The sequence below is a fragment of the Mus caroli genome, unplaced genomic scaffold, assembly GCF_978045245.1.
Source record: "Mus caroli unplaced genomic scaffold, Mus_caroli_1 scaffold_1, whole genome shotgun sequence".
Classification (NCBI taxonomy): Eukaryota; Metazoa; Chordata; class Mammalia; order Rodentia; family Muridae; genus Mus; species Mus caroli.
In genome coordinates this window covers 101938795-101965645 of record NW_028227256.1, presented here as the reverse complement: position 1 = coordinate 101965645, position 26851 = coordinate 101938795, and the positions used below count along the sequence as shown (strand labels likewise).

Genomic DNA, 26851 nt, shown 5'->3' with positions numbered 1-26851 from the left:
ATCCCAGCACTTGGGAGGCAGAGGCAGGCAGATTTCTGAGTTCGAGGCCAGCCTGGTCTACAAAGTGAGTGCCAGGACAGCCAAGGCTACACAGAGAAACCCTGTCTCGAAAAACCAAAAAAAAAAAAAGAATTTCCCTTGTCAAGCATGCCTTTAATCCTAGTCCTTGGGAGGCAGAGGTTGGCAGATCTCTATGAAATTGAGGCCAGCCTGAATAGTGAGTTTCAGATCAGCCAGGACTACATAGAGAGACTCGGTCTCAAAACCCATCTTTAAATCAAACTATTTATTGATAAGTGTCTATGGAAACACACATTTAAGGTAAGCTTCATTCTTTAGAGCCTCTGGAAATAAAGAGACTGAGAAAAGTCCAAAGTAATCATTTTAATTTCTGAATACTAAACCTTAGACCTGGCAGTTTACAAATAAGTTGCTCTTCACTTAAAATACATGAATGAAGGTCTCTGCATGTGAGATTTAGCTCTTGTTCTGTCTAGGCTGCCCTTGTATACAGAATGAGTTTCTTTCAGTCCCAGAAAAGAAAGGATGCCATTTACAAGGACATAATCAAAGTGAATTAAGTCAGTCACAGGAAGGCAAATATAGGTTTTCTTTTATTTGTGGATTTTAGGTTTTATATAGCTACATAAAATTGTGTGTGTAAGAGGGTGTGTGTATGAGAGCATGTGTGGGGGTATGTGTTACGAAAATGTGTGTGAAGTGAAGGGAATGTGTACATAAGTGTGTATAAGTGCATGTGTGTGTGACTGTGTGTGTGTGTGTGAGAGACAGAGAGAGAGAGAGACAGAGAGAGACAGAGACAGAGAGAGAGAGACTGTGTGAAAGAGCGTGTATGTGTGTGTGAGTGTGTGAGTGAGAGTGTATGTGAGAGAGTGTATGAGAGTTTGTGAATTAGAGAGTGTGTGAGTGTGTGTATGAGACTGTGTGAGAGAGTATTGTGCATGTGTATGAGTTTGTGAGTGTATGTGTGAAAGTACATGCGTGAATATATGTTATGAGAATGTGTGTGAGAGGGGGTGTAAATATAAGTGTGTGTGAGTGTGTATGTGAGAGAGTGTGTGTGAGGAAGTGTGTATGAAGGAGTGTGTGTGAGAGGTAGTGTGTGTGAGAGAGACTGTGTGAGAGAGACTGTGTGAGAGAGTGTGTGAGTATGTGTATGAGTGTGTGAATAAGATTATGTGAATGTATGTGTGAGAGACTATGTGAAAGGATTGTGTGAGTGTGTGAATGAGAATATGTGAGTGCTTGTGTGAAACTGTGTGAAAGAGTGTATGTGAGCGTGTGAGTGTATGTGTGGGACTTGTGAGAGTGTTATGAGAGAGAGTGTGTGTGAGAGAGTGTATGTGAGTGTGTGAATGAAAGTGTGTGAGTATATGCATGAAAGAGAGAACATATGACATGAACATACTACATGTTATGAGCAGAAGGAAAACTGCTTGAGAGAAGAAGGGGGCAAGGAAGGAGAAGGGGCAGTAGAGAGTACAGAGAGTGCTTAGAGGAATTTACATACAGTGCATACATTTACACAATCTAAAAGCAACTTTTAGAGTCACTCTTCTGAACAATTTAAGCAAGTCAAATAGGTTCTGAAACATATGGTCCCTGGTTGATGTCCTACATATTCTGCATTAGAATTTTCTAGTCAACAGATTTGCCATAAAGAAATACATAGACCAAGTGGGTTAGACAAGTTAATGGTATCAGCTGTAGGTGTGGGAAGTCTGGAATAAGGAAGTCTGTTTGGTCACATACTGATGACAACCTTCATTATATTTTGCAGCAAGTTGTCTTTCCCACTGTGCTTGGAAACAGGAGAAGTGGAGAAAGATTGATGACATAAGGTCTCTAAGGCCACCAGGAACCCCGACCAGCACTGCCTCGTTCAGTGTAAGCAGTTCTAAATCTGTACTTGCAGACACCAGTGCATTCGTGGTAGTGGAGGGGGAGTTGGGTCCATGGTATACCCAAAATGGATAGATACTCCAGACCAAAATTAAGATGTGGTTTCTCAGAAGCAGGTAATCTGGTGTTCAGTAACTCAGGTAGTTTCCTGAGAGCTGTTTGAAAAATTACCAAGAAAAGATGTGAGTGTAAAATATTTTTAGCAGAGATTCAAAAGGGCATGAAATTTAGAAATTGGACTGACAATAGGGATCAGTGGGTAAAGGCACTTGCCTCGAGCCTGAGTTCAACCCCTGAGGTTCACTAGTAAGAGAGAATGGACTTATGCAAGGTGTCGTCTGATTTCCACATGTGTGCCAAAGCACAGGAATGACCCTTATACTAATAATACAGTATAAAACTTAGACTTAGAGACATGCTTTTATCAGAAGTGGTCAATGGGAGTCTGTGGTGTTGGTTTCCATCCTGTCTGTCTTTGGGTGTACTGCCTCTCCTGTGCTGAAACTACTGTGAATACAATTTGTGAATTAAATGAAATCCTGTAAGTTCCCTGGGCACTGTTGAGCACATAGGAAGTGTAAAAAACATTTGTTGTCCTTTTTTATGTGCTGCTGAATAAAAACTAAAACGTTTACTGGGAAATACGATGAATTTCCCAAGTAGAGAAATGGATGAATGACTCAAAAGACAGAAGAATTGCAGTAGGAAGAAAGCCACCAGCAGAAACCACTAGGGATCTATCTGCAAGGTTAACATCTCAAAACAAGGAAGGCTTCTGAAAAGTGGTGGTATCATGGCACATACAGCACTCCAGCCTAAAGTGACCCTGGAGAGGGCAAAGATTTTAAAATTACCTTCTCTGTGGATGCTAAGCCAGGATACCACCACAGTAAATTAATCCATTCAAGGGAAATAAGCCACCGGGCTTGAAATAGAAACATGATTTCATATCTCAATACCCCCACCTCCCTTCTAATTTGAGACCCAAAAGAAAAGTCTTTCTCTCTCCTTTAAGTGCTGTTCTTATTTCTCCCTTTGTTTATTCAACACAGAGGCATCACTGATTTCACACATTTCTTCAGGCAGGGAGAGATGGAGGCAGATCAAGGATGGACCATGGGAAACCTGAGATGGACCTTTGATGACCTGCTGTTGCACCTCACTCTTTACAGTTAACCCAGAGTCATGGCAAAGTAAAATGGTACAGTCAATTTAATGTAGACCACAATCACGGTATTTTCCAACCTTATTGCTTTTGTTCAGCTGCATGGTCTTAGTCCTTTATTAAAGTAGGCCAGGCTGGACTAGAAGAGATGGTTCAACTGTTCTTCCAGAGGACCTGTGTTCTGTTCCTATGAACCACATGACAGCTCACAACTGTATACAATGCCAGTTCATTTTGATCCAACTTCCGTATTAGTTACCTTTCTATTCCCAAGATAAAACACTGACCACAGGACTTATGGAAGAAAGGTGTGTTGGGCTTATGGTTCCTGAAGGATGAGAGTCCACGATGGCAGAGCTGAGGAATGGTAGTTGGGGTAGAAAGCTGAGAACTTATATCTTGAACCTTAAACAGAAAGCACAGAGCGAATTAGAAATGGTGGCAGTCTTTGAGCAGTCAAGGCCTGCCAGCAGTGACATACTTCCTTCAGCATGACCATACCTCCTAAACCTCCCCAAATGGCAACCAACTGGGAATGAAGAATTCTAATGCCCAACACTATTGAAGACATCTCATTCAAATAATGACAGTCGTCTTCTTTCAACCTGTGTGGGCCACAGGCCTGCACATGGCAGGAGAAAACACTTATACATATAAAAATAAAATAAATAATTGTTGGGCATGGCAGAAGTTGCAGTTAATTCTAGTACTCAAGAACCAGAGGCCATAAGGTCTCCATGAGTTCAAGGCTATCCTTTATGATATGTTAAGGATCAGGCAGCCATGGCTACACAGTGAGACACAGAAAATAAAATGAGTGAATGAAATCAATATATTATTTTTAAAGAAATAGGTCAGGACCCTAGAGAGCCATCAGCACATCTCTGCTCTGGGGTGGTAACATGACATTTGTCCAAATGACAAGTTTGTGGAGCTACCACCTATTACTCTAATCACTTCAATACCTTTAAAAATCATGCCAGACACAGTTAAGCTTTGTAGACATGCTCCTCTGTACAGAGTGGATATTCAGTAAATGTCTGTTTTGGATGATACATACGACACACAGAAAGCATCATTGCTAACTAGCATTATTTACATAGACGTGTTAAGACATTCCTGTGAAATATCACTGATGTACAAGTTGAGGGAAAGCCTCCATTTCCCAGGCCATTTGCTCACATGGGGAGAGACTTTGTTCTTTCTCCTCCATTATATGAGTGAGTTAGCTTATAGGAGAAGTTGGGGTAGTGGCTACTGCTGGGTCCAGCCTTGCTTATAGGGTCATCTTTCCGATTAATCTGTTCTTCCTTCCTGAGAGGCAGTGCTCTGAAGTGTGTAGTGAGTGGCAAGGTGACAGCCTCCTCCTACCTCCCCTCAGCCTCTGATTTGCACTTCCTCCTGTCTACTCTGGATTGGTCATGCTTTAGTCTGTACATATTTTTTTCTCTCACACTATTCCCTACAAATCTTGTCTTGTGTTCCTCAAATCCTGCTTACCCTTCTCTTGTTTTATTTCCTTCTTCTTCTCAGACATATCACCCAAGGAAAGGTGCATAGGAAGTGTCTCAGTTCCTTTCCCAGACAGAAGCACAGCAAAGGAAAAAGGTTGATTACAGCTCATGCTTTCGTTTACTGTGGATGGAAGTCAAGGCAGTGAGGACATGAAAGGACAAGACACATCATCTTCACAACCAGGAAGCCGGGAAAACTCAAGCATGAGTCTGCTCAGCGCCCTTCTGTTAATGTGGTGTGGGATCCCTACAATGGAGTGGTGCCTCTGCATGAACATGCCGTTCTACCTCAAGATAATCCTCAGTTCTCAGAGCATTCCAGATTCTGTCAGGTTGGCAATACTAATCATCACAGGTAGTATCTTTGTGTTTCTTTTACATGTGATTGGTAAACCGGCAGGCTGGGGTCATGAGTGCAGGACCCATGCAGGACCACATGGTTACTTTGTTAGGAGAGAATTTGCTGCTCTGTTGTGACCACCTTATGATCTTACATTTGAACAAGAATCCCGGGGAGCGCAGGGTTGCCTGACACCCGCCAGCTACCCACGACCCCCACCGCAGGATTTTGGGACTGCTGGTGAGTGGAACACAGCTTCTGCTCCAGTCCAATCACGCGGGACCTGAGACTGCTCTGGTTGGGGAGAGAGAAATCCGGTCTACATAGGGCCACAACCCTCTTCCGGTCAGAAAAGCACCGGGGCAGCTGGGGCGCAGGGTCTGCTGACACTCGCCAGCTACCCACAACACCCGCCACAGGATCTTAAGACTTCTGGTGAGTGGAGCACAGCTTCTGCTCCAATCCAATTGCACGGGACCTGAGACTGCATTAGTTAGGGAAGCAGAAACCGGCCTGAGTAGGACCACAGGCCTCATCCGGCTGGATCAGCACCGGGGTAGCGGGAGCGCAGGGTTGCCTGACACCCGCCAGCTACCCACGACCCCCGCCGCAGGATTTTGGGACTGCTGGTGAGTGGAACACAGCTTCAGCTCCAATCCAATTGCGCGGGACCTGAGACTGCATTAGTTAGGGAAGCAGAAACCGGCCTGAGTAGGGCCACAGGCCACATCCGGCCGGATCAGCGCCAGGGTAGCGGGAGCTCAGGGTTGCCTGACACCCGCCAGCTACCCACGACCCCCGCCTCAGGATTTTGGGACTGCTGGTGAGTGGAACACAGCTTCTGCTCCAATCCAATTGCGCGGGACCTGAGACTGCATTAATTAGGGAAGCAGAAACCAGCCTGAGTAGGGCCACAGGCCTCATCCGGCCAGATCAGCACCGGAGTAGCGGGAGCGCAGGGTTGCCTGACACCCACCAGCTACCCACGACCCCCGCCGCAGGATTTTGGGACTGCTGGTGAGTGGAACACAGCTTCTGCTCCAATCCAATTGCGCGGGACCTGAGACTGCATTAGTTAGGGAAGCAGAAACCGGCCTGAGTAGGGCCACAGGCCTCATCCGGCCGGATCAGCGCCGAGGTAGCGGGAGCTCAGGGTTGCCTGACACCCGCCAGCTACCCACGACCCCCGCCGCAGGATTTTGGGACTGCTGGTGAGTGGAACACAGCTTCTGTTCCAGTCCAATCACGCGGGACCTGAGACTGCTCTGGTTGGGGAGAGAGAAATCCGGCCTACATAGGGCCACAACCCTCTTCCGGTCAGAAAAGCACCGGGGCAGCTGGGACGCAGGGTCGGCTGACACTCACCAGCTACCCACAACACCCGCCACAGGATCTTAAGACTTCTGGAGAGTGGAACACAGCTTCTGCTCCAATCCAATTGCACGCGGGACCAGAGACTGCATTAGTTAGGGAAGCAGAAAAACGGCCTGTGTAGGACCACAGGCCTCTTCCGGCTGGACCAGCACCGGGGTACCGTCAGCTACCCACGACCCCCGCCGCAGGATTTAGAGACTGCTGGTGAGTGGAACACAGCTTCTGCTCCAATCTTTAAACAGTGACAACGATAACAACTAATCCCAGAGATTACCAGATGGCGAAAGGTAAACGTAATAATCTTACTAACAGAAACCAAGACCACTCACCATCATCAGAACCCAGCACCCCCACTTCGCCCAGTCCAGGGCACCCCAACACACCAGAAAAGCTAGACACGGATTTAAAAGCATATCTCCTGATGATGATAGAGAACTTCAAGAAGGACTTTAATAACACACTTAAAGAAATGCAGGAGAACACTGCTAAACAGGCAGAAGACAATAAAGAGAAAGCACAAAAATCCCTTAAAGAATTGCAGGAGAACACTGCTAAAGAGTTACAAATCCTTAAAGAAAAACACGATAACATAATCAAACAGGTAGAAGTCCTTACAGAAAAACAGGAAAACACATCCAAACAGATGATGGAAATGAACAAAACCATACTAGACCTAAAAAGGGAAGTAGACACAATAAAGAAAACCCAAAATGAGGCAACACTGGAGATAGAAACCCTAGGAAAGAAATCTGGAACCATAGATACCAGCATCAGCAACAGAATACAAGAGATGGAAGAGAGAATCTCAGGTGCAGAAGATTCCATAGAGAACATCGGCACAACAATCAAGGAAAATGTAAAATGCAAAAAGATCCTAACTCAAAACATCCAAGAAATACAGGACACAATGAGAAGACCAAACCTACGGATAATAGGAGTGGATGAGAATGAAGATTTTCAACTCAAAGGACCAGCAAACATCTTCAACAAAATTATAGAAGAAAACTTCCCAAATCTAAAGAAAGAGATGCCCATGAACATACAAGAAGCCTACAGAACTCCAAATAGACTGGACCAGAAAAGAAATACCTCCCGACACATAATAATCAGAACAACAAATGCTCTAAATAAAGATAGAATACTAAAAGCAGTAAGAGAAAAAGGCCAAGTAACATATAAAGGCAAGCCTATCAGAATTACACCAGATTTTTCACCAGAGACTATGAAAGCCAGAAGATCCTGGACGGATGTTATACAGACACTAAAAGAACACAAATTCCAGCCCAGGCTACTATACCCAGCCAAACTCTCAATTAACATAGATGGAGAAACCAAAGTATTCCACGACAAAACCAAATTCACACATTATCTCTCCAGGAATCCAGCCCTTCAAAGGATAATAACAGAAAAAAACCAATACAAGGACAGGAACCACGCCCTAGAAACAACAAGAAGGTAATCCCTCAACAAACCTAAAAGAAGACAGCCACAAGAACAAAATGCCAACTTTAACAACAAAAATAACAGGAAACAACAATTACTTTTCCTTAATATCTCTTAATATCAATGGACTCAACTCCCCGATAAAAAGACATAGACTAACAAACTGGCTACACAAACAAGACCCAACATTTTGCTGCTTACAGGAAACTCATCTCAGAGAAAAGGATAGACACTACCTCAGAATGAAAGGCTGGAAAACAATTTTCCAAGCAAATGGCATGAAGAAACAAGCTGGAGTAGCCATTCTAATATCTGATAAGATTGACTTCCAACCCAAAGTCATTAAAAAAGACAGGGAGGGACACTTCATACTCATCAAAGGTAAAATCCTCCAAGAGGAACTATCAATCCTGAATATCTATGCTCCAAATACAAAGGCAGCCACATTCATTAAAGAAACTTTAGTAAATCTCAAAGCACACATTGAACCTCATACAATAATAGTGGGAGACTTCAACACACCACTTTCACCAATGGACAGATCATGGAAACAGAAACTAAACAGGGACACAGTGACTCTAAGAGAAATTATGAATCAAATGGATCTGGCAGATATCTACAGAACATTCTATCCTAAAACAAAAGGATATACCTTCTTCTCAGCACCTCATGGTACCTTCTCCAAAATTGACCACATAATTGGTCACAAAGCAGGCCTCAACAGATATAAAAATATTGAAATTGTCCCATGCATCCTATCAGATCACCATGGCCTAAGGCTGATCTTCAATAACAACATAAATAATAGAAAGCCAACCTTCACGTGGAAACTGAACAACACTCTTCTCTATGATACCTTGGTCAAGGAAGGAATAAAGAAAGAAATTAAGGACTTTTTAGAGTTCAATGAAAATGAAGCCACAACATACCCAAACTTATGGGACGCAATGAAAGCATTTCTAAGAGGAAAACTCATAGCTCTGAGTGCCTCCAAAAGGAAACTAGAGAGAGCACACATTAGCAGCTTGACAACACACCTAAAAGCACTAGAACAAAAGGAAGCAAATTCACCCAAGAGGAGTAGACAGCAGGAAATAATCAAACTCAGGGGTGAAATCAACCAAGTGGAAACAAGAAAAACTATTCAAAGAATCAACCAATCAAGGAGCTGGTTCTTTGAGAAAATCAACAAGATAGATAAACCCTTAGCCAGACTCACTAGAGGGCACAGGGAAAGCATCCTAATTAACAAAATCAGAAATGAAAAAGGAGACATAACAACAGATCCTGAAGACATCCAAAACACCATCAGATCCTTCTACCAAAGGCTATACTCAACAAAACTGGAGAACCTGGATGAAATGGAGAAGTTCCTAGACAGATACCAGGTACCAAAGTTGAATCAAGATCAGGTTAATGATCTAAACAGCCCTATATCCCCCAAAGAAATAGAAGCAGTCATTAATAGTCTCCCAACTAAAAAAAGCCCAGGACCAGATGGGTTTAGTGCAGAGTTCTATCAGACCTTCAAAGAAGATCTAATCCCAGTTCTTCACAAACTATTCCACAAAATAGAAACAGAAGGTACTCTACCCAACTCATTCTATGAAGCCACAATTACTCTGATACCTAAACCACAAAAAGACCCAACAAAGATAGAAAACTTCAGACCAATATCCCTTATGAATATTGATGCAAAAATCCTCAATAAAGTTCTTGCTAACCGAATCCAAGAACACATCAAAACAATCATCCATCCTGACCAAGTAGGTTTCATCCCAGGGATGCAGGGATGGTTCAATATACGGAAATCCATCAACGTAATCCAGTATATAAACAAACTCAAAGACAAAAACCACATGGTCATCTCGTTAGATGCGGAAAAAGCATTTGACAAGATCCAACACCCATTCATGATAAAAGTCTTGGAAAGATCAGGAATTCAAGGCCCATACCTAAACATGATAAAAGCAATCTACAGCAAACCAGTAGCCAACATCAAAGTAAATGGTGAGAAGCTTGAAGCAATCCCTCTAAAATCAGGGACTAGACAAGGCTGTCCACTTTCTCCATACCTATTCAACATTGTACTTGAAGTCCTAGCCAGAGCAATTCGACAACAAAAGGAGATCAAAGGGATACAAATTGGAAAAGATGAAGTCAAAATATCACTTTTTGCAGATGATATGATAGTATATATAAGTGACCCTAAAAATTCCACCAGAGAACTCCTAAGCCTGATAAACAGCTTCGGTGAAGTAGCTGGATATAAAATTAAGTCAAACAAATCAATGGCCTTTCTCTACACAAAGAATAAACAGGCTGAGAAAGAAATTAGGGAAACAACACCCTTCTCAATAGTCACAAATAATATAAAATATCTTGGCGTGACTCTAACTAAGGAAGTGAAAGATCTGTATAATAAAAACTTCAAGTCTCTGAAGAAAGAAATTATAGAAGATCTCAGAAGATGGAAAGATCTCCCATGCTCATGGATTGGCAGGATCAACATTGTAAAAATGGCTATCTTGCCAAAAGCAATCTACAGATTCAATGCAATCCCCATCAAAATTCCAAATCAATTCTTCAACGGATTAGAAAGTGCAATCTGCAAATTCATCTGGAATAACAAAAAACCTAGGATAGCAAAAACTCTTCTCAAGGATAAAAGAACCTCTGGTGGAATCACCATGCCGGACCTAAAGCTCTACTACAGAGCAATTGTGATAAAAACTGCATGGTACTGGTATAGTGACAGACAAATAGACCAATGGAATAGAATTGAAGACCCAGAAATGAACCCACACACCTATGGTCACTTGATCTTCGACAAGGGAGCTAAAAACATCCAGTGGAAGAAAGACAGCATTTTCAACAAATGGTGCTGGCACAACTGGTTGTTAACATGTAGAAGAATGCGAATCGATCCATTCCTATCTCCTTGTACTAAGGTCAAGTCTAAGTGGATCAAGGAACTTCACATAAAACCAGAGACACTGAAACTTATAGAGGAGAAAGTGGGGAAAAGCCTTGAAGATATGGGCACAGGGGAAAGTTCGTAGCTGTGATGAAAGGATGGACCATTTAGAGACTGCTGTATCCAGGGATCCGTCCCATAATCAGCTTCTAAACGCTGACACCATTGCATACACTAGCAAGATTTTGCTGAAAGGACCCAAATATAGCTGTCTCTTGTGAGACGATGCCGGGGCCTAGCAAACACAGGAGTGGATGTTCACAGTCAGCTATTGGATGTATCACAGGGCTCCCAATGGAGAAGCTAGAGAAAGTACCCAAGGAGCTAAAGGGATCTGCAACCCTATTGTTGGAACAACATGATGTACTAACCAGAACCCTGGAGCTCTTGTCTCTAGCTGCATATGTATCGAAAGATGGCCTAGTCGGCCATCAATGGAAAGAGAGGCCCATTGGACTTGCAAACTTTATATGCCCCAATATAGGGGAATGCCAGGGCCAAAAGAATGGGAATGGGTGGGTAGGGAAGTGGGGGGCGCTATGGGGGACTTTTGGGATAGTATTGGAAATGTAATTGAGGAAAATATGTAATAAAAAAAAAAGAATCCCACAGGTCTTTTCACTAGGACTCAAAAATTACATACACATTTAACCTGGTTGGCTGCATGTAGAAACCAATACTGAAATCAGTTTATCCTCATACATTTTCTACGATTGCTGTTTTCTTGTCTGGTATCCAGTACTGCTGTTGAATAGTCTGACAAGGCTCTGATTTCCTTTCTATTGGCCTTTGTTCAATCCTTGTCTCCTCAAAGGCTCCCACTTCTCAGAATAGTCTTGAATGCATTGACACTGGAGACAACTTCCCGAACATAACACCAATCAATAGCTCAGGCACTAAGATAAACAATAAATAAGTGGAATCTCATGAAACTAAAAAAGCTTCTGTAAGGAAAGAACGCCATCAAAAGATCAAAACATCAGCCTACAGGATGGGAAAGAGATCACCATCAACTCCACATCTGACACAGGGCTGATATCCAAAATGTATAAAGAACTCACGAAACTAGACATCAACAAACGGAATTATCCAACAAAAATGGGGTACAGACCTAAACAGAGAATTCTCAACAGAGGAATCTCAAATGGCCTATAAGCACTTAAAGAAAAGTTCAACACTTTTAGCCAGCAGGGAAATGCAAATCAAACTGACTCTTACAGTCTATCTTACACTTGCACAATGACTAAGATAAAAAAACGCAAGTGACAGATAGTTCATGCTGGCAAGGATGTGGAGCAAGGGGAACACTCCTCCACTGCTGCTAGAAATGTAAACTTGTACAGCCTGTCTGGAAATCAATATGGCAGCGCCTCAGAAAATTGGAAATCATTTTATCTCAAAACCCAAGACTACTCCTGGGCATATTCCCAAAGGGCAACCTATCCTATAACAAGGACAGTTGCTCAGTTGTGTTTCTAGGATATTTATCCATAACAGCCAGAAATGGGAAACAACCTAGATACCCCTCAACAAAAGAAGGTAAAAAAGAAAATGTATACTTACACATTGGAGTATCACTCAGCTGTTAAAAACAATGGCATCATGAAGTTTGCAGGCAAATGGATGGAACTAGGAAAAAAAAATCATTCTGAGTGAGGTAACCTAGACCCAGAAAGTCAAACATGTTATATACTCACTTGCAAGTGGATATTAGCTGTAAAGTAAAAGATAATTGTGCTGCCGAGAGAAGCTACAAAATAAGGAGGACTTAAGTGGTGGAGGAGGTGCACAGGGATCTCAAAGGGAAGGCACAGTAGAACAGATTTTACAGATGGTTTGGGGGCAGGTGGGGTTGGGAACAGGAGAGATTTGATGGGTGATAGGAGGAAGGAAGAAAATATTGGGAGAAACAACTGGAGTTAGGGGTCATTTTGGGATAGCACAATGGAAACAGTGGAATTATGAGAGTAACCCTAGCAAAGACTCCAAGTAATGGGGGATAGGGAGTCTATTCATCTTCTGTAACCAAGCAAAGCTTCAAGTGGAAGGATTCTGACACCAACCCATCCACCAAACATTCGACCTACAGTTTGTCTTGCCTCCACAGTGTACTGGGACTGAAGCCTAGTAGAATCATCAAAGAGATACCAGAGAGACTTTAACTGATAGGATCAGATACAGAGTCCCACAATCAAACATTAGCCAGAGCTCAGGGAGTCTGGAGGAGGAGGAGGAGGAGGATTGGAGGATTGGAGGATTGGAGGATTGGAGGATTGGAGGATTGGAGGATTGGAGGATTGGAGGAGCCAAAGAGATCAGGGACACTCACAGAATATGGTTCACAAAATCAACTGCCTGGGACTCATGGGAACTTGCAGAGATCAGGGAACCTGTACAGGACTGACTTAGGTCAACTAAACATTTCCCTGTTTGCATTTGTGTTGTGGACCAGCTCCAGCAGAGGACCAGGCCTGAGTTGGGTAGATTTAGTGGGATATGGCAGGATGTAGGAGGATGTAGAAGAATGTAGCAGGATGTCCATTTCTCTTCCCCAGGCCATCCCAGACCACTGCTAGCTACTTTATTAAGAAGGCAAAAGTAAGGCAAGTAAGAAACACCAAAAACAACTGTAGACAATTTTATCCAGAGTCGAGCATCAGCAAGGACCTTTCTACTGGGAGCCGGAACTTATTACCATGCCAGTGAATGGCTCTACCACTTCTGTCTAATATTCTGTCTCAGTAACACAAAGGTAATCAAGCAGCCTTCAAGTTCTGAGTCTTCCCTGGGATTTAACCTTTCAAAGTCTTTCTAGCAGTCTAGGTACATGTCTGAATCTGCAGATGAAGTGGAATGGAGAGTATCCAAGAGAGGGACAAATAAAATAAAAGAGAGAATCAGAATGCTATATTTGACAAGGAATGTCCTAGCTCTATAAATAGATCTTTGATATCAAGGGCAGTCTGGAGACTCTTTTCTTTGGAAGGTCATTCAGCTGTCTAGGTTTTGGAAAATAAATTTAAATGTCCATCAAGGGGAAATTCCACACTTCTATATAAAAGGAAAGAAAATGTATAGAGAGATGACAGACTTTATTGTTTTGGGTAGGCTTTCTTCCTGGAAGATTATGTAAATTCATTTCAAAATTATTTCTGGAGAGCAATGACCTTGTTTAAAGAAAACTGTGGCAAGAGGAAAAACAGTTAAATGTGAGGGTGATGAGGATGATAGAATTGGGTTTATATTTACTTTGAAACATGCACAGGGACATGCACCCCCACCCCACGATTCCATAGAAAGATGGATAGGTGATAGATGTGTTAGAAACCAGGAAAGTTAGATATTGGTGTTCAGGGTGAAATCTCCTCACTCCTCCTGTGTTCTTGTGTATTTAAAACATTTTATAATAAAATGTTAGAAAAAACAAAATTTGTGGTGACAGAGACAGAGGAAGGAATAAGAAGACAAACTCAGATCCTCGGGTCCTCGGGGGCAGTGTTTCTACATGCTTCTTAGCACTTCTGTTCTAAAGACCTAGAGGTGACATTGTGTCTGGAATCCATGCTGCTTTGAACCTGATATGACAAGCAAGGCCAAATTCTGCCTTTGGGGGACTCCCAATCCAGGTGCTGAGCATTTTACAAGAAATAAGACATATCAATTGATATTGGCCATGACTATAGGATGAATTCTTGACAAACTGATCCAGAACAATATTTCTTATGTCATTTGCTTCATTTATATCCATATTTAACCTGGTAATTTACATTGGCCAGTTCTGAAGATGATGGTCTGGGCCAATGGAAGCTGAGAGGTCTTGGCCAAACGGCCTTTAGTCTAAATCAGTATAATTCGGTCTTGATATCAGAATTATGGGCTCAATCAGACCAGTTTGATTTGTGTCAGCCATCACTCTTAGGAAGAAATACAACTTTGATCTTGGAGTTATCTCTTGATGTTATTACCTTTGTGACAAAATGAAAGTGAAAGCAAGTTTATCTCATGTATACTTTTTGTTGCTTTTAGAAAAGTAATTTACTTATGGCCCCAGGAGGTACCTGATAGGATTAACTCCCTAGTCATTTATGAGTTCACTTGGGCGTAAACATTTTTCCTTTTAAGAGAACACTCTAATAAAGTCTTTTAAAAGCCAATAGCATTAGGGAAAGAATGCAGAGAGGTTGCTGCAGGAGATATTTTATAGAAATAGAAATATCAAGTGTACATTTATCTTATGTAGTCAGCTACTTCAATGTTGCTGCTGTTGCTTATTGGGGCCTTGACTAGAATGTGTTGGGACTTGTGCAGTCAGTGTCATGAGCTGTAATCACAGGCTCTGAGAGACACTGTAACTGATCTTTGCAATTGATACTGAGCTGTTCTTTAGTGGGTATTGGTTCAAGGATCCTCTATGCATGTTGCTATCTGCAGTTATACAATGATAATTCTTTCCTTTTTCTTCGTGTTGGTTTCATCAGACTTCATGAGCAGCACCAGTAAATTAAAAACAAAACAAGCAAACAAATAAACAAACGAAACTGCCATATTTTGAAGGCTCTGTCAGTGCTTTGAACATTATTTAAAAGAACTGCTTACATTTCCACAATTGGAGGTTCCATGACTTTAGTGAAATCTCTTCATTTTACAAATGAAGAGATGGGGGCTCAGGGATCCATATGATTTACTATGGCTTTTAAAGAGTAAATGGCAGAGCAGTTGCTAGGCATTTGTTCTCCTGGTCACCGGTTAAACTTTTCCTCTTCCTGACATCACTAGACCCATTCACAGCAGGACTTCTATTTGTTATTTAGTACATCCTCTTAAACACCAAGTTATGAATAGCTTTGTTCATATTTGTTAGGAAAACAATCACTCTCAAAAAGTATTGCCTATTAATAAGACAAATAGACTGATTCAAGTGAGCAAAATATTTAAACAAGCACTTTCCAAAATAAAATATACCAATAACTGTAATCTCCTGACTATTATCATCATTAGTCAGGAAAATGTAAGCATAGTCCACCATGCGATATAATTGATTACACACTCACTGAAACAGCTTGTATGGGAAAAACTGTATGAATACCAAGTTCTGAAGAAGATGAAGCATAGTCAGAACTCTTTTGTTGTTTGCTCGAGACAGTCAAAGTAGCCACTACTACTGGGCCAGAACACACTATGTAGCCCAGGTTAACCTTCAGACTCACGATCCTCCTTCTGAGCTTCCACAGTACTGAGACTACAGGTGAGTGTCACCCAAACCTATTGTCAGTAGAACTGTACCCTTCTGCTGGGAAGTTAAATGCGGGCAAGAGCGTGCAAAACTTCTTGTAGGTTTTGTAAAGTTAGATGTACATTTGGGTACAAACCACTGAACATGACAACAAATACCCACATAGAAGCCTGTGCACACATGATCCAACATGGGGTAATTTGTAACTTGCAAAAACTCAATTTATTTCTTTTTTGAGTCAAGATGTATGTAACTCAAGATGGTCTCAACATGTAATCTAGTTGAGGTTAGCCTTGAACTTCAGAAGATTCTCTTGTCTCTAGGCAGAGAGTGCTGGATTACCTACATGCCTGTTTTCCAAGCTAAAAAGAGTCACAATATCCGACGGCATAGCCATATAAAGCCATGTCCAAGACTAAGCATCTCATACATGAGGGCTTACTGGAAAATGGGTCTTTTCAGGCAGACAAAGTTAAAATGTACCAAGACAACATTCTCCTGTTTTGAGGATGGACGCTAAGTTGGGTGATATGTTAATAAGAGGAAGAACACAGACACATTGCTTCTGCATGAATCTACATGAAGACAGTTACAGAAACCTGAACAGCATTGCCACTAGCCCAGAAACCCAGAGACATCCGAAGTTAGAGAAGACAAGGAAGCTTTAAACCTTCATAAGGAGTGTAGTCCTGCCCAGTCCTTGGCCACAGACTTCTAGCCCCGAGAAAATCCATCTCTAGGTTTTAAATCCAGGCTGTGTGTTCTGATTTGCTACTTCAGTCTGAGGAAATTCACATACTGTAAGAGTTTGCTTTTATGGAGAAAACGCTGGTTCATCTGTAGTGGTAGAAAGCAGCAGGACAGCTATTGTTTGCCTTATCCTAGAGACTAAGGGAAGCGTAGACTGCCAAAGGGCCAAGGAAGGTTGCAGGGTCCTGAAGTTGTACTCTGCATTTAAGGTGTGATACCATTTCACAGGTCAAATTTCAAATAAGTGCATTTGATCATAATTGATACCTTATTAAACTTATTGCTTAGATGCAGTGGTTATTTCTAAATACAAATGGTCTCCGAGAATACAGATATGAAAATACCCATGACTTGCTTAGGACTTTACTTCTGTTAAGCCTCGGACAAAAGATGTGTGATATTTTCTTCCCTCTCAGGGAACAGAATGCAGATGCAGAGCTCTTGTCTGGCTTTGTATTCTGTAGGATATGAAGAAAATGATAGGAAGAACGTGGTTGTGTTAGATAATATGTTTTTCTGTTACTTTTCAAAGTTCAAAGTCAAGGTTGGAACATTAAAAAAAAAAAAAAAGCTATGAAGCTGTTTATACCATTCCCATCTGTTTTCCCCAAATAGATCAACATTGCTTAGAGCGGTTGTTGTACTCTCTGCCCCCTTTCTCTCATTCCTCCTCTACTCCTCCCCCTGCACTCCAAAGTGTGTGTGTGAGTGTGTGTGAGTGTGTGTATGTGTGTGTTGGGGGAAGGGCCAGCGGGAACTCCCTGGGGAAGAACATTACACTGTTAGAGGCAGCAGCTCTCCCTACCTTGGATGCTTTTAAATTCTTCAAGCAAATCTTCTCTGTCAGCCCTTCACCTGAAGCTGCATTTGCTCAGATGTAGCTAGAGATGCGATTTTACCTCTGTATTGTGAATTTTCACCAAGTTTCTTGGTTCTGAAGTATGAAATCCTTGGACCTCATCCTGAGAAGGAGTCAGGTTAAGGATGGGAGAACACAGTAAGCATCTGCTAGAGTGCTCTGTCCAGGAGCTGTGTCATGCTTCTCTCAGTCCCGCGTGGAGCTTGCTGAACCATCATCTACTGACTGGAGTCTCTCTTCAGGCAGGAAGGTGTCTTATTTTATTTCTCTCCATTATTTATTTAAATATTAACTCTTTCCTCCCTAGTTTTCAAGTCGTTTTGTTTTGTCATGAATTCCTCTTTGTTGTTTAGTCTATGGTGTTATTTAATCTGTGCATTTCTTCAAGGTGATTGTGACCATAGACTTTCACAAATGGCTAGCCAATAATTAGATCACTATTTAAGTTTAAAGATTTTTTTTTATTTTCTGTGTATGGTGTTTTACCTGCATAGCTTATATGTCTGTGGATGTGTGTTTTGTACCTGCAGAGGACCGAGGGACATCAGATCCCCTGGGACAAGAGTTTCAGCTGTTGTAAGCTGTCATGTAAGTGCTAGGAATCAAACCTGGGTCCTCTGGAATAGCCAGTGCTACTAAAACATTCTCCAGGTACCAATATTCATGCTTTTTAAAAATGAACACTTTTATTTTGACTCTTCAAAGCTATATATATATATATATATACATTTCTGCTGGACTTTAGTTTTTATCTGGTTGCCTCCTGGGCCTCTTCAGTGGGAGATGCAGTTGAGACAATCCACCATCTGTTGCAACACACACTTACTTACTTTTGCATACTCAGGGCTTCTCTATCTTCAGAAATCAGGCCAGGCCATTTTTCTGGGATTTCTCAGCTAGTGAGAACCTAACCTCTTCTCCACCTCTCTAAAACATTCTGTTTTATCTCAGATACAGATTAAAGACACCAACTACAGTGTCCAGGTTGGAGTTACAAGGGAACTCAGCAGAGGTTTAAGGCTCTTTGGTGTTGGTTGTTTTAATGGTTATCAGGCTTTCTGGAAAATATATGAAAACATTTATAGTTATACATAATAATAAAATATGTAAAACCATACACAACCTATTAAGTACACAGTTTTTTTTTGTAGCATAAAAGGAAGTTTATTTGGGATGTGGGAAGGGGCTCTGAGGAAGGGAGTAGAGGCAGAGAAAAAAAGAGGACAGAGGGGGACAGAAAGAGAGAGGAGAGAGAAAGAGGGAAGAGGCCTCTGGGGAGCAGGTAGGGAAGTATACAGTTTATTAAGTATACATTGGCTTCCTCCCCTTGTCTAATATTACCTTCATGGACTCAGTTACCCCATGAACTATGGTAAAATTTTACATGGGAAATTCAACAGTTAATAATTCATGTTTTAAATGACTTTTATTGCTAGATATGAATATGATGGTTCTATTCTATTATTGTTAGTTTCATATAGTCTCTATTTATAAATTCAGCCTTACTCTAGGTATGTATGTGTAGAGAAAGAATGGCATAGAAGTATCTTCAATTTTAGGTATGGACCAGGGGTAGGAGAAGAGAAAAATGACTACTGTGTATAAAAAATGTTCTGTCTGTCTGTCTGTCTCTCTCTCTCTCTCTCTGTGTGTGTGTGTGTGTGTGTATGTGTGTCTGTGTGTGTGTGTGTATGCATGCTCTTGCACACATGCTTTCACACAATATCATTGATCTTTTTCCATTTTATATTGAGCTTATGAGTCCCTTCTTTAGGAATACTATTCTGACCTAAAAACCCTCATGGAGATGTTCTAGAAAAGGAGGCATAGATGATGACCCTAAACCGTTGTCTGGCCAAAGCAGAAGGGGCCTCCTGGTTCACTCATGGTCTAGAGGAGTGTGTCTCAACCTTTGTAATGCTGTGACCCTTTAATACAGTTTCTCATGTTGTGGTAACCCCTAAGTATAAAATTATTTTCATTGCTAATTCATAACTTTAATTTTGCTAGTTATAATTCAGATTTTTTTAGAGATAGATGTTTGCCAAAGGGATCGTGACTCACAGATTAAGAACCGCTGGCTAGACTATCATCTCCTTAGAAAGGGGATAGGAAAGAGGGTTTTACAAGCAACTTCTTTACAAGCAAAATTAGTGTGTGCCTTATTAGATGCTGCCTTGCATATATCCTCCAGGAACTTTTAGCTGTAGCTGTACAGGGTTCAATAACACTGTCTGAACACAGGCTGATAGAAGTTCTCAATGAAGAGCTATAGTTGCTAAGTGATAACTTAATTTTTGCATAAACCAATGTTCTGTTTACAAAAACTGATCCATCAGCTCTGTACAAGTGGTGGGCTGAATCCTTAAGTGTACAAGAAAAGCAGAGTTCAAGTCATGGTAAGACTTTTACCTTTTTAACTAAAAGGAAATGCTTGTCTGCTTCCTAACTCAGCATCAGTGTAGAGAGCAGACTTCTGCACCAAGGCCTTCTAACCATGAGCATCCTAAACTGATGTCTAGTTTCCCTCTTTCCTGGCTCAGGAGCCAACAGGTTCTGGGGAGATGAATAACATATAGTTTGGAGAGGCCAGCAGGAGCTTCAGGCTCATGGGAAGGTTGCCTAATCCTAGGTAAAATAAGTCTTTGCTTTGAGGAAACCTTTAAAGTTCCTTGTGCATGAAGTTTTGCTGTGAATCTCACACAAGCCTTGACCGACTTGGTTCCTGTAGCTCCTTAGAATCTGCTCGTGGTTCCTGATTTCTACCTCTTGAAGATCTGGCAAGTTTTTTTCTGCAATTATAGGTAGATCTTTTCTCTCTTTTTTGACAATGGAGGATACTTAAATTGCAGAACAGATTAGATGCTGTCAAGTTTGTCCCCCTGCCCCATTTAAATGTACAAATGTACTTTTATAGAATTCCTTTTGACTCTAACCACACGGAACTGATGTGGACCAAACATCGGAGTCTCTTTTGCATTGAAACTATTACCTTTAATTGCCTAGGAGCTGAAGGCAACCCATTGTCTGACATCTGGAGATTTTCAAAGTACAACTCATGTTTCCGTAGGAGGTGCACCACATTCTGACAACCTCCATAGCTGAAGTGCATCACTCTGGAAGTATCCTCTTCTCTAAGTACAGCACCTTTGACATCAATCTCTACAAGTCACCTTGTCTGGGTAGATGTTGGTTAGTTTTGCAATTTTTCCTTCATTGTCTCAACACTATCAATGATATTTTTGTATTGGTTGGAAAGTGAGCTCAAACACTTCATGTCAAAAACACTGTCAGTGCTCTGAGAAATTCTCAGTCCCTCAGTGAAAGTGGAACCCCCAAGTGCAAGCTCTCTCTTTCCCTCAGCCAGCACCACCAGTAGCAACTCCCAGGCTGTCTGGCAACCCTAATTTTCATTTCCCTGAAAGAAGAAAGAGCTGAGCTGAATAGGAGGAAGGAGAATTAATTCAAACCAGCCAAGTTACAGTTTGAATACTATTCTGTTTTGGATCAAAAGTATCACATAAAGGCATAGATAGAGATTTTATTCAAACCAATGTTTCTACTGGGAGCCAGAGGAGACTTCCAGAGGTGGACCTGACATAAGGGAAGGTGGTTGGTGGAGATGCACCCTGGAAAATGTCCATTTCTTTCTTCTTTTCTCATCACAACAGCCAGGATTAAAGTAGTTTGACTTCTCCATACATTCCTGACAGTGGTGTGTGCCTTCAAAGCAATGGGTCTAAGTGAGTATGGGCAGAAATCTCTGAACAAAAAGAAATTCTTTCTACTTTTAAGTTCTTTATACCAGGTGGGTTATCACTCTGACAGAAAGCTGACTCACCCAAGCTGCTCATAGATGCTTCAGTATGACAACTGAACCCCATCCTGCTGGGGATTAGTTCTAATGCTTGGAATTAATCCCCCCTCCCAAATCAAGGAATCTGCATGTTCAAACACTGAAGGTCCTTGTACCCAACTGGTTTTTGATTGATCAATAAAGAGCCAACTACAAATGGCTGGGCAGTTAGACTGAGGTGGGACCTTTAGATTTGCTCAGGCTAGGGACTGGAAAGGAGGGAATCACCATGATTTGGAGGGAGACAGATCAGATTTAGAGATGCAGAAGGAAAATCATCAAATGTAGGTGAGAAGGAATGCAGTCCAAAGAAGGGCTGTCCAGAAGTGTTTTGGGCAGTGAAGAAAGGTGAGCCACTAGCCAGAAGCCAGGGCAACAAAGATAAAATATACAATTAGAGGGTGTAGACACCAGGAGTACCAGAGTGAAATGTGTGTAAGCTGCAGAGAGGATTAGGATCTAATCCTTTGTGTTAGTCAAAGCATATTTAAAAGTAACCTGTGTGTGTGTGTGTGTGTGTGTGTGTGTGTGTGTGTGTGTGTGTGTATGTCTTTCACTGGCGAATCCAGATTAGCTCTTGAGTGGGTACAGTTTGTGGCCTGTTGGAACCACAAAGTGGTATAACTAATTTGATGCTACACCATCTAAAGGAGAAGTTTTTACCCAGGGGACAGGGCAAACTAAAGGAGCCACATTGAATTTGGTTATAAAATTTATTCAGCTCATTTTCCCACTTTCAAACAACAAAAATTCAGTAATCAAATTTAAGGTGTGAGTGGAGAAGTCTAGGCCAGGCAGCCTCAGCCTCCTGTCAGATCATGTGCAAGTTTCCATGCGTGGAACACTTGCATTATGGCTCAGAGTGTGGGCTTTAATTAGTGCACCATGCTTGGAGTTCTTCAGACTGAGGCAGCTGTGCACTGACTCTCCTGGACTGTGTCAACCTCCACCTTAGAACAAACTGGTGATGAGTGTTAATACAGCCTTTATTTGTGTCATGACCTTGACCATTGCCTTGACATTTGTTTGGTCTCTACTTTGTCCTGTAGGATGGTACTGTCTCTCTGAGTGAAAACAATCCCCCTTTCCACTTTGCCCAAAGATGGAGGGCAATGTCACCTGTCTGGAGATTTGCCCTTTAACCTTCCTTTTCAGTAGACAGCTTCTCAAGTGCATTCCTTTAAAATGCCTGGGCTGAGATAACATTGAAGAGGGGGGGAAAGGAAAAGAAAAACATCTCTAGCAAGAAGTCATTGGACTCCCCTTTTGTTTATTCTCATGCCTTAGTGTATTCAAAATACAACCAAGTTGTTAATGTTTTCCATTAAACAGAGCAGTGTAATGTCAGCCACAGCAGTCTTTATCAGCCTGACTACCAGCTGACAGGGAATGAGTTTGAGCACAGAACTCAAGGTCACTTTCACTGTTTTCTCATTTGTGTCCCAGTTATAATTCACCATGCTAATGCTTTCTCTGAAACACCCTGCTTTAGACATATCATTGCTTTCTCCCTTAGGACCAGAACAAATACTGCAGCCTACACCATGCATAGACCACTGCTGGATTAGCATAGTGATTCATATTTTGTTGAGCTGTGTTCCTGAAGTTCAGCGAGTGACATTCATTTATAGCCTTAAAACTAATTCTCAGAGCACAGATGAATTAGTCACCAGGAGCTGCTGGCTGCTAAATAACTTATTTTGGCATCTAGACCGGAGAGCAACCAGAGTCTGTGTAAGTTGGGTTTTGTTCTGAACTTCAGTAAGGTTTGAACTGCACCAAAAATGTACTGTTTCTTACTGTAACCTGACTGGAACATTTTTGAGAGACCCGAGAGAGATGGCTAGGGTCTCAAACTATCTTCTAGGTGTCGCCTGGCTGTCGTTGTTTAGCTGATAATTGGATCCAAGAAAACCAGTTGTGGTAGGTAGCATTCCTATAATCCTGCTTTTGGGAGACTGAGGAATTCTTTCTTGTCTCAAACAACAACAGAAGCAACAAGAAAATAAGAAAATAGACACCCCAAACCAAAAATATCTATACCTAGCAAGACTCTTGAAGAGCAAGCATGGGAGGAGAAAGTCTAGGGCAGTTCACCCCGCCCTGCAGTAGGTACCTTCCATTGTCTTCCATAGTCTCACCCCTCCCACACCTCACTGGGAAGCCTTTCCCTTACCCCTTCTTTATCCTCACTTTGGATTATTGGTAGCTTTTACTTGCCATATTTTTTCTATCAGGTAATTTTGTTCTATCATTTATTTTAATGTGACAAAACTCTTGGTTTGGCCTGTTTTTAATTTCCAAATATTAGTGTAACTCTTCAAGGAACTATTGTTTTCTTTTCTAAACTGATCTCTTTTCTTAAAAAAAAAAATCTCCCAAGGACAGCCAAGAAATGAAAGGAAGAAAGCTGTATTACCTGCTGCTTGTTGGGAGATCCTGGGAAATAATTTTCAAAGCAATATGGTCTGAGAATAAACAGGCCTCAGGAGTTTATGTGGGGGAAACTGCACCATTTATAACTGAAAGAATTTTGGAGGTGGGCACGTTAATAAGCACGCTCAATTTCAAATGTGGACTACTCAGGTCAAGGTCATAGCTCAAGGAGGAAAAAGAGCAGAAAGGAGTACTTCTGAACATGCGTAATTCACGTCAGAAATACCGTGGGCATCAATAGTTCTCAGAGTGTTTATCTTCTTTCCCAAAAAAGATTCATCTACAACAAAAGGAAATATCACTCTTAAAGATGCATTACTGTAAGTTTGCCACTACGGGGGCCCACCTCAGCTGTTAACAATCTAGCATTCCAAAAGACAAAGCAGGACGATTAGAACTATGAAGCCAGCCTAAACTATATAGTGAGATCCTGTCACACACACACACACAAAATTCTCATGTGATTTTTCCCCCTTAGGGTCTTCAGGTTTGCAGGAAGAATTTGTCAACAATGACATCCTTTTTAAAAGACTGTCTCTGTGTGTAGCCCTAGAAGTTGCTATGTAGATCAGCCTGGCCTCAAATTTACAGATCCCCTGTCTTAAGGGCTAGGATTAAAAGCATGCACCACACCACACCTGGCTCACATCAATATTCTTAAGCAGGTTCTTATTGGTGATTTTAGCCCAACAGAAATAATATGCTGATGGCTTTAAGCCATACTTTAGGTAGAGCACATAAATAGACTTGAACTAATTAAGCTTTAAAAAACAAAGATATAAATAAAACAAATGTTTTTCTTACCAGTTGCTGTGCACAGAGGGATTTAGGTGAAAGGGGAATAGCAGTGTGGGAACGCAAAAAGTCAACAGGGCTAAAGGTCTTGGACGAAGTAGGAAAAAGCTGTTAACAGGACCCAGCACCTAAGTTAATTCTTGCTAGTGTTGTTTTCCTCCCCATTGCTAATGAGTTCAAGGAAAATTGAATAAACTGTGAACAGCCAGTGAGGATCCCCCCCCCAATACTTTGGGCCTTGATAAGCAATCTAAAGATTGAAAGGTGATATTTTATAATTAAATATTTTCTGTAACCTTGAGTTGAGTATGTGCAAGGTGGGTGGGTAAACCCATCATGCTGTGGGAACAGTTTCCAGGCTAGGAGGAGATGTGCTCTTTTAAATGGAGACTTCTTTGATTGTGATTTGCAGGAGGATTTTCTTTAACAAGGGCCATGTGCTTGTATGGATGAGAAATGATAGTGAAACACACTTGCTTTTTTCTCTTTTTTCTTTTTTCTTGCTGAGATTCAGATGCTGTGAGAATAGTGCTAAATGACTGGACTCTACCAAGGTAGCAGAACTTTTGCATTTAAAAGGAAGGTCTTTTTTTGTAGACTCTCGGACTGTATCTATACTATAAAATAGGCAGTTGCAGGCACAGTATTATGTCACAGTCAAAAAGCCCTTGATAACATGGATTCAAAGCCTAGGAGTACTTGTCTTTGCAAAGAACTTAGAGTTCACAGGGGTTTCCACATTTTCCTGAATGATCTTTCTTTGGTCTTGAGGCTATTGTTTACTAAATATGCCCCCTAGTTAAGGAACAATCAGATCATCTTGAGACTATGGCAGTCTTAAGAACTTTAATCATTGAGTGCAAGCATGCATGTGCAGTCAGTCTCTGTTCCACAAGTACAGGAAGGACCTCAGAGCCTAAAGATGCCCACAAAGAGATGGGAATGATTTACTTGACCCTGCACCTATGATTCCTCTTCATAAGTCCTTGAATAAATCACAGTACCATGTTTGTGGATATCACACAGACACACACAGACACACAGACACACAGACACAGAACTTTAGTCATATTTAACCCTTTAAAGTCACCCAGTCAGCCAGTGGCAAAAGCAATAAAACAAACAAAACTACTACTACCACCACCACCACCACACCAACAACAACAGAAAGAAAGAAAGAAAGAAAGAGAGAGAGAGAGAGAGAGAGAGAGAGAGAGAGAGAGAGAGAGAGAGAGAGGAAGGAAGGAAGGAAGGAAGGAAGGAAGGAAGAAAGAAAGAGAAAGAAAGAAAGAAAGAAAGAAAGAAAGAAAGAAAGAAAGAAAGAAAGAAAGAAAGAAAGAAAAAGAAGGAAAAAGGAAAAAACCTCTTCTGCTCTTGTGCTCCTTTTTTTAGACTTACTTTTATTTTAAATGGTGTATGAGTATGTACTCTTTAGTGCAGGGACTCGAGGTGAGAGAGGACCTTGGATCCTCTGGACAGGAGTTACAGACAGTTGTGAGCCATCTGATGTGAGTGGGGCTGGTGCATCTTAACCTCTGCCACTTCTCCAGCTCCAGTCTGCTGCTTTCACCTCAATGGGATGTTTACTCTCTGGGTCAAAGAACCTTTGATTTTTTGCTTTGTTTGCTTTTGGACTGTGACTGTAATCCACATGGTCCAAAGTGGAAATGTGAAAGAACTTTTCTCTTACTTGAAATATTCTCTTCCTAGGACAAAACAGTAAACTAGAGAAAGGAGAGTCCGTGCTGTGGTCTACTCATAAGGACAGGAACATGGAGCTGCCCAAAGGATCACTCCTATTGGCTTCCTAGGGCTGAGGTAACAAACTTGAAGACCTGGGAGCCTGAAACATCATCAGAGTATTCTCCCACAGTTAAAGAGGCTGAAATCTGTGATGAAGAACACTTATTGTCTTTCCCTGGCTTCTGCTGGTTACCAGTGCTCCGGGCTTCTATTACAATCTTCTGAATGCATGACTTCTCCCTGTGTGTCTTTGTGTATACTATTCTCTCTCATTTATGGACACTTTTATGGTATGTAGGAACCACTCAAATCCAAAATGGCCCTATCTCAAACCAACAAAGACCCTGTTTCCCATTGAAGTCACAACTGAGGTTCTGCGTGGACCTGAAGTGCCTGAGAGGTTGCTATTGGTGTGCTATTCCCCTCTACTCTCCCTCCCACCC

General features: G+C 41.6%; 2 long non-coding RNA genes and 1 pseudogene across 2 annotated transcripts; 1 reads left to right on the top strand and 2 right to left on the bottom strand.

The window, feature by feature from the left end:
* Positions 1-390: 390 nt before the first annotated feature.
* Positions 391-1329, bottom strand: LOC147006099 (uncharacterized; annotated as a pseudogene).
* A 2632-nt stretch (positions 1330-3961) lies between these two features.
* On the bottom strand, positions 3962-26226 carry LOC115031915 (uncharacterized). Its single transcript, XR_003837550.2, has 3 exons — positions 26064-26226; positions 12300-12365; positions 3962-4723 (listed from the first exon to the last, which is right to left on the bottom strand). It is a non-coding gene; the product is annotated as an uncharacterized LOC115031915 (long non-coding RNA).
* Positions 17505-26836, top strand: LOC147006098 (uncharacterized). Its single transcript, XR_015047565.1, has 3 exons — positions 17505-17828; positions 18109-18166; positions 26376-26836. It is a non-coding gene; the product is annotated as an uncharacterized LOC147006098 (long non-coding RNA).
* Positions 26837-26851: the final 15 nt, after the last annotated feature.